The 7,112-nt window shown below is 47.0% G+C and overlaps 1 long non-coding RNA gene across 1 annotated transcript in view; it reads right to left on the bottom strand.

Annotated features, from left to right (window-relative positions):
• LOC116698096 (uncharacterized) overlaps positions 1–7,112 on the bottom strand; it is a 21,243-nt gene that overhangs the window by 9,283 nt on the left and 4,848 nt on the right. The window lies entirely within an intron of this gene.

Here is a 7,112-nt window from a genome sequence, read left to right on the forward strand (position 1 = left end):
AATTTATGGTCAATGAACCTCATTTGTAGGAAACACCTAATGTTTGAGTTAGAAAAGCAGAAATTGTTGAGACTAAAATTAAAGGAATGGATGTTGATGGATAATCACAGACTGGAATATGTCAACTTTTACTCAATACTATTTCAAAAACACTTCCATTTGTTTTACAATGCTTTAAAATTGAATAAGACCCAAAATAAATGAAAGTAGAGATTTGTACTTGGCAAAGAGCGTTGTGTGGAATCAATCATGTTATTTTTTATTTTTATGTTATGTTATTTTATTTTATTTTTAAAAAGAACATTGATATAGGACAACATGAGGACAACATGAGGACAACACATGAGGGCAACATGGGCAACATGAGGGCAACATGGGGACAAAAGGGGACAACAGAGGACATGAGGGCAACATGAAGACAACATGAAGCAACATGAAGACAACATGGGACAACATGGGGACAAACACGAGGGCAACATGAGGGCAACAGAAGACACATGGTTCATACAGAGTTCAACATGAAGACAACATGAAGACAACATGAGGACAACATGTGGACAACATGTGGACAACATGTGGACAACATGTGGACAACATGAAGACAACATGAAGACAACATGTGGACAACATGTGGACAACATGTGGACAACACGTGGACAACACGTGGGCAACATGAGGGCAACATGAGGATAACATGTGGACAACACGTGGACAACATGAGGGTTAAAAAGGGTTAGGGAAGATAAACAAATAAAAAATAAAACAAAAAATCAGATATCGCGATATTCTTGTCCTAATACCTTGATGTTGATATTGCGGCAATATTATAGTGTTGACAATTGGTGGGTAAAGGTAAAACAAATAAAGAGAAAATGACATCACTTTACTGTCATGCAGCCGTTAAAACCAGATAAAGACAACACTTAAGTCTCATATCACGACATCAATATAATATCCATATAACGCCCAGCTCTAAGAGGCGTCGCGGCTCCGTCCGGCGCTAAGCGGCGCCCAAACTGATTGTGATTGGTTTAAAGAGGTGCCCCTCCCTCCCTTTTCCTCCGCAGAGCTGTGGAGGAAGGTCTAGCAATACCAGACTAGGTTATCTCTGTCCCTGTCCCCGCAGTACTTCTGTATTCTTAGCATCCTCTCCTGTCCCATCTCACCTTCTACTTCTCACACCTTTTCTCTACAGTCACACTAACATAGATATCTCTTTCCATCTCTCTAACACGCTCTATCTCTCCCTCTCTCTCTCTCTCTGTCACTGCGGCTGCCTTTGTGCCATCATCCTCTTGTCTAAATCCTGCAGCAGCTGAATCCGACTTTATCCCTCCTCCAGTCTATCTTCCAAGACTGTGTGTCTATCTTTCCTTGGCTCATTGTCTCGTTTCTCCGTCTTCCCCCTCTCATCCATTCTGTCCGGTTGTCAGTTTTCTCTTTTTTTTCCCCTCTGTGTAAATCCCACCTATTCCCCTCTCTATACTCTACATCTCAAGTCTCTATCTCCCCCCGTCTTTGTGTACACCGAGTCTGAGCCCGTTGAAACCGAGGGCCACGGCGGCTTAACTTTAATTGATGCGTTGGATGGAGGAGAGGAAGGGAGGAGCGAAGAGAGGGATGGCTCTGGGCTGACAAGGTTAATTCTGTTTTTCTGGCTTCCTGGTCACCTGGCGGCAATTAAACACATGACACGGCTCCCAATGGAAAGAGACACTGGCAGAAAGAGAGTGGGAGAGAATGGGGGGAGAACGTTGAAAGGGTGATTCCATGAAACATGTTCAAAGGCAATCTCCGACAAAAAGTAATGAGAGGACGGCGTGAAGCAAATGAGACGCATCGGTGTGGCCGGGACGCTGTGCAATAATGAAGTATTAAAATTCCAGAGGAATTATGCTTGTATTGATTCTTCAAAGGACGCCTGATTTTTCACAGAAAGAAAAGCACTGGAGATATTAATAACATGTACGCTGTGACAGTGGACCTGCATGCAGGACGCAGGACCCTGAAACTTTAGCAGATCAATGGAATTCTGCCAATATTCATTTCATTTTCTACTTTTGCTTTTATGTAGACCTTAATGGTCCCCTAATACTGTATCTGAAGTCTCTTTTATATAGACCTTAGTGGTCCCCTAATACTGTATCTGAAGTCTCTTTATATAGACCTTAGTGGTCCCCTAATACTGTATCTGAAGTCTCTTTATCAGTGCATTATCAGTGCGCATGCGCCAACGTGCATGCAGCCTGTTGTAGTTGCTCCGTCTTCAGTCTTCTTTTTTTTTTCCCTCTCACTCATTGTCCGGTTGTCAGTTTTCTCTTTTTTTCCCCTCTGTGTAAATCCCACCATATCCCTCTCTATACTCTAATCTCAAGTCTCTATCTCCCCCCGTCTTTGTGTACACCGAGTCTGAGCCGTGAAACCGAGGGCCACGGCGGCTTAACTTAATTGATGCGTTGGATGGAGGAGAGGAAGGGAGAGCGAGAAGAGAGGGATGGCTCTGGGCTGACAAGGTTAATTTGTTTTTGGCTTCCTGGTCACCTGGCGGCAATTAAACACATGACACGGCTCCCAATGGAAAGAGCACTGGCAGAAAGAGAGGGGAGAGAATGGGGGGGAGAACGTGAAAGGTGATTCCATGAAACATGTTCAAAGGCAATCTCCGACAAAAAGTAATGAGAGGACGGCGTGAAGCAAATGAGACGCATCGGTGTGGCCGGGACGCTGTGCAATAATGAAGTATTAAAATTCCAGAGGAATTATGCTTGTATTGATTCTTCAAAGGACGCTGATTTTCACAGAAAGAAAACACTGGAGATATTAATAACATGTACGCTGTGGCAGTGGACCTGCATGCAGGACGCAGGACCTGAACTTAGCGATCAATGGAATTCTGCCAATATTCATTCATTTCTACTTTTGCTTTATGTATAGAATGGTACCTAATGAGTCCCAATGTATTAGTCTCTTTTATAGACTTAGTGGTCCCTATACTATGTATCTGAAGTCTCTTATATAGACACTTAGTGGCTCCATAATACTGTATCTGAAGTCTCTTTATCAGTGCATTATCAGTGCGCATGCGCCAACGTGCAGCAGCCTGTTGTAGTTGCTCCGTCTTCAGTCCTTTACTTTAACTTTAATTGTCTTTTTGTTTCTTTTCAACCGTCTTTTTTTGTTCTTACGTGTGTGACTTCCAGACACTAAGTCACAACTTTACTACACTTCCCAAATTATGCGAGTTGGGAGAATTTGGAAAGCCATGGCACCGTCGCGAAGCAATTAATGCCCGCTTTGTTTACACTCGGGACCAGCTGATTGCGCTGAAGCCGAACAAGGCGCCGTCTTGGGGCCCCGGCCACAGACATCTCCCACGGAAATCTGGAGGAGGACACATCGAGGATGCAGAGGTGGGAATGAAACGGCAGGGAAGAGAGAGGGGTCCAGGCAACGAAGGCTTAGGAGAAGGAGTTAAGACGTGTCTCCCCTCTCTCATATCATGGGCAATGTGGGTCACTGGCTAATAAGATGGACGAGCTACAGCGTTAGTCCGGAAGTCAGCGGGATACAGGGAGTGTAGTTAATGTGCTTACGGAGATTGGACTACATCGGGACCCGACAGCACCACAACGTCTCTCATCAAAGGCTTTCAGACTGTCGGGCCGACAGGGACTGCACCAGAGAGCGGTAAGCGTAAAGGGGGGGGCTCTGTTCTAGTTAACAACAGATGGTGTAATCCCGGTCACATGTACGGTTAAACAGCGTATCTGTAGCCGGACATTGAACCGCTCGCTGTGGGATCGGCACATATTATCTGCCACGTGAAATACTCACATGCCATCGCCGTTGCTGTTTACATTCCGCCCTCGGCCAACCACAGCGTCGGCGTGTAACGTCACACCACCGCCATTGCCCAACTCCAGACTCAACACCGGTGCCTCATTGTGATCTCGGGTGACTTCAACCATTACCATGACCTCACACTAACAACTTCACCCAGTACGTGAGCTGCCATACAGAAGAGGAGAGGACTTGGACGCTGTATGTAATGTCAGGGACGTACAGCTCTTCCCTCCCCACTGGGCAGATCCGACCACAACCTGGTTCACATCAAACCCTGCTATGTGCCTCTGGTGAAAAGGCAACCTCTGACCTCAAGGACAGTGAGGAGGTGGTCGGAGGAGGCCTATGAGACACTTCAGGGATGTTTTGAGGTGACAGACTGGGATGCACTCTGTGAGCCACATGGAGAGGACATAGTGGGCTGATGAGTGTCAGATTACATAAACTTCTGTGTGGACTGCACTGTCCCAGCAAGGAATGTCAGTGTTACCCAAACAACAACCGTGGGTAACAAAGGACATCAAGAACATCCTGAGTGCTAAGAGGGGGCTTTCAGAGCTGGGAATAGGGAGGAGGTGAGGGCCATTCAGGGGGACCTGAAGGTGAAGATCAGGAGGCTAAGGAGAAGTACAGGAGGAGCTGGAGCGTAAAACTCCAGCAGAACAACATGGGGAGGTCTGGAGCGGAAGGGACCATACTGGCTTCAGACCAGCGGCAGCAGAGGAGTGAAGGCAGCTTGGACAGGGCCAACGAACTCAATCTGTTCTTTAACAGATTTGATGCTCCTGCTCTGCCCATCCCCCCATTAACACAACTGCTGTCCAACTCCAACCCCACTACTTCCCCCTCCCCCCCTCACTGTCCCTTGTTCCTTCCAGGAGAGCCCTACCTCCCCTCCTCTAGCCCTCCGGTTAACACCTCTCTCCAGCCTGACTCCCCCTCCCCCTACCCCACCTGTGACTCTGTGTGCTCAATGCTGACAGGTGAGAAGACAGCTGACCAGACCCACTCTAATAAGCTGCAGGCCCTGATGGTATCCATCCTGGGGTGCTCAAAGCCTGTGCCTCTCAGCTATGGGGGAGTCTTTCACCCTGTTTTCAACTGAGCCTTAGTCTCCAAGGGTCCCCATGCTGGGAAGACATCTGCCTCGTTCCTGTGCCAAAGACGCCACGTCCCAGTGACGCCAAGGACTACAGACCGTGGCACTGACTCCCATTATGAAGACCCTGGAGGACTGGTTCTGGAACAGCTGCGGCCCATGGTGAGACCTCTCCTGGACCCCTCCAGTTCGCCTACCAGCCCCGTTGGGAGTTGAGGACGCATCATCTCTGCTCAACCGCATCTACGCCCACCTGGACAGGCCGGCAAGCACGGTGAGGGTCATGTTTTTGACTTCTCCAGTGCTTCAACACCATACGGCCGCCCTGCTGGGTGAGAAGCTGACAGCGATGAAGGTGGATCCCCCCTGTGTCCTGGATTGTTGACTACCTGACTGGCAGACCACAGTATGTGCGCCTGCAACACTGTGTATCAGACAGAGTGGTCAGCAAACACCGGGGCCCCGCAGGGGACTGTCCCTCTCCCTTCTCTTCACCATCTACACCACAGACTTCAACTACCACACAGAGTCCTGCCATCTTCAGAAGTTTCTGATGACTTGCTGTGGTGGATGTATCAGCGAGGGGGATGAGGCTGAGTACCGAGCTGTGGTGGGGGACTTTGTCACATGGAGTGAGCAGAACCATCTCCAGCTCAATTGGACAAAGACCAAGGAGCTGGTGGTGGGATCTAAGGAGAGCCAAGGCAGCAGTGAGCCCTGTTCATCCAGGGGGTCAGTGTGGACATCGTGGAGGGACTACAAATACCTGGGAGTGCACTTGGACAAAAACTGGACTGGGCCAAGAACACTCAAGCCCTCTACAGGAAGGGCCAAAGCCGTCTCTATTTTCGAGGAGGCTGAGGTCCTTCAACATCTGCAGGACGATGCTGAAGATGTTTTATGAGTCTGTGGTGGCCAGTGCTATCCTCTTTCTGTGCATGGGGGCAGCAGGCTGAGGGTAGCGGACGCAACAGACTCAACAAACTGATTCGCAAGGCAGTGACGTCGTGGGGGTGGATTGGACTCTCGTCGGGGGTATCAGATAGAGGATGCTGTCCAAACACATGCACATCTGGACAATGTCTCGCACCACTCCACGGCTTGTTGCTCAATCACAGGAGCACTTTCAGTGACAGACTCATTCTCCCAAAATGCACTACAGAGCGCCACAGGAAGTCATTCCTGCCTGTGGCCATCAAACTTTTTAACTCCTCCCTCTAAGTGTCTGACACACACACACACACACCAACACACACACACACACACACACACACACACACACACCACACCCACACACACACACACACACACACACACACAAACACACACACACACCACACACACACACCACTTAGAGAGGTTGAAACTGGACAATATTATCTGTATTATCTGGTTTGTGCAATAACACTGGCCTGACATGTGTGCAATCTCAAATACCACAATTATTATTATTATTATTATATTATTATTTAACTTTTCACCATTCCAAATCCTTAATTATGTGAATTATGTAAATAATGTATAATAACATTCCTTTATGTAAAAACCGTACGTATCCAATTCCTTATATTCTTTATTTCTTGTATTTCTACTCTATTATAAAGTGCAACTACAACACAGAGTTTCCTTCGGGGATCAATAAAGTATTTCTGATTCTGATTCTGATTCTGATTTATATAGACCTTAGTGGTCCCCTAATGCTGGATCTGAGGTCTCTTTTATTAGACCTTAGTGGTCCCCTAATACGTATCTGAAGTCTCTTTATATAGACCTTAGTGGTCCCTAATACTGGATTGAAGTCTCTTTATATAGACCTTAGTGGTCCTAATACTGGATCTGAAGTCTCTTTCAATAGATAGTGGTCCCTAATACTGTATTTGAAGTCTCTTTATATAGACCTTAGGGTCCCTAATACTGTATCGAAGTCTCTTCATATAGAACTTAGTGGTCCCTAATACTGGATCTGAAGTCTCTTTTTATAGACCTAGTGGTCCCTAATACTGGATCTGAAGTCTCTTTTATATAGACCCTAGTGGTCCCTAATACTGGATCTGAAGTCTCTTTATACAGACCTTAACTGGTCCCCTAATACTGTATCTGAAGTCTCTTTTATATAGACCTTAGTGGTCCCCTATATACTGCATCTGAAGTCTAATATCAACCTTAGTGG

Source organism: Etheostoma spectabile, chromosome 11 (genome assembly GCF_008692095.1).
Source record: "Etheostoma spectabile isolate EspeVRDwgs_2016 chromosome 11, UIUC_Espe_1.0, whole genome shotgun sequence".
Lineage (NCBI taxonomy): Eukaryota > Metazoa > Chordata > Actinopteri > Perciformes > Percidae > Etheostoma > Etheostoma spectabile.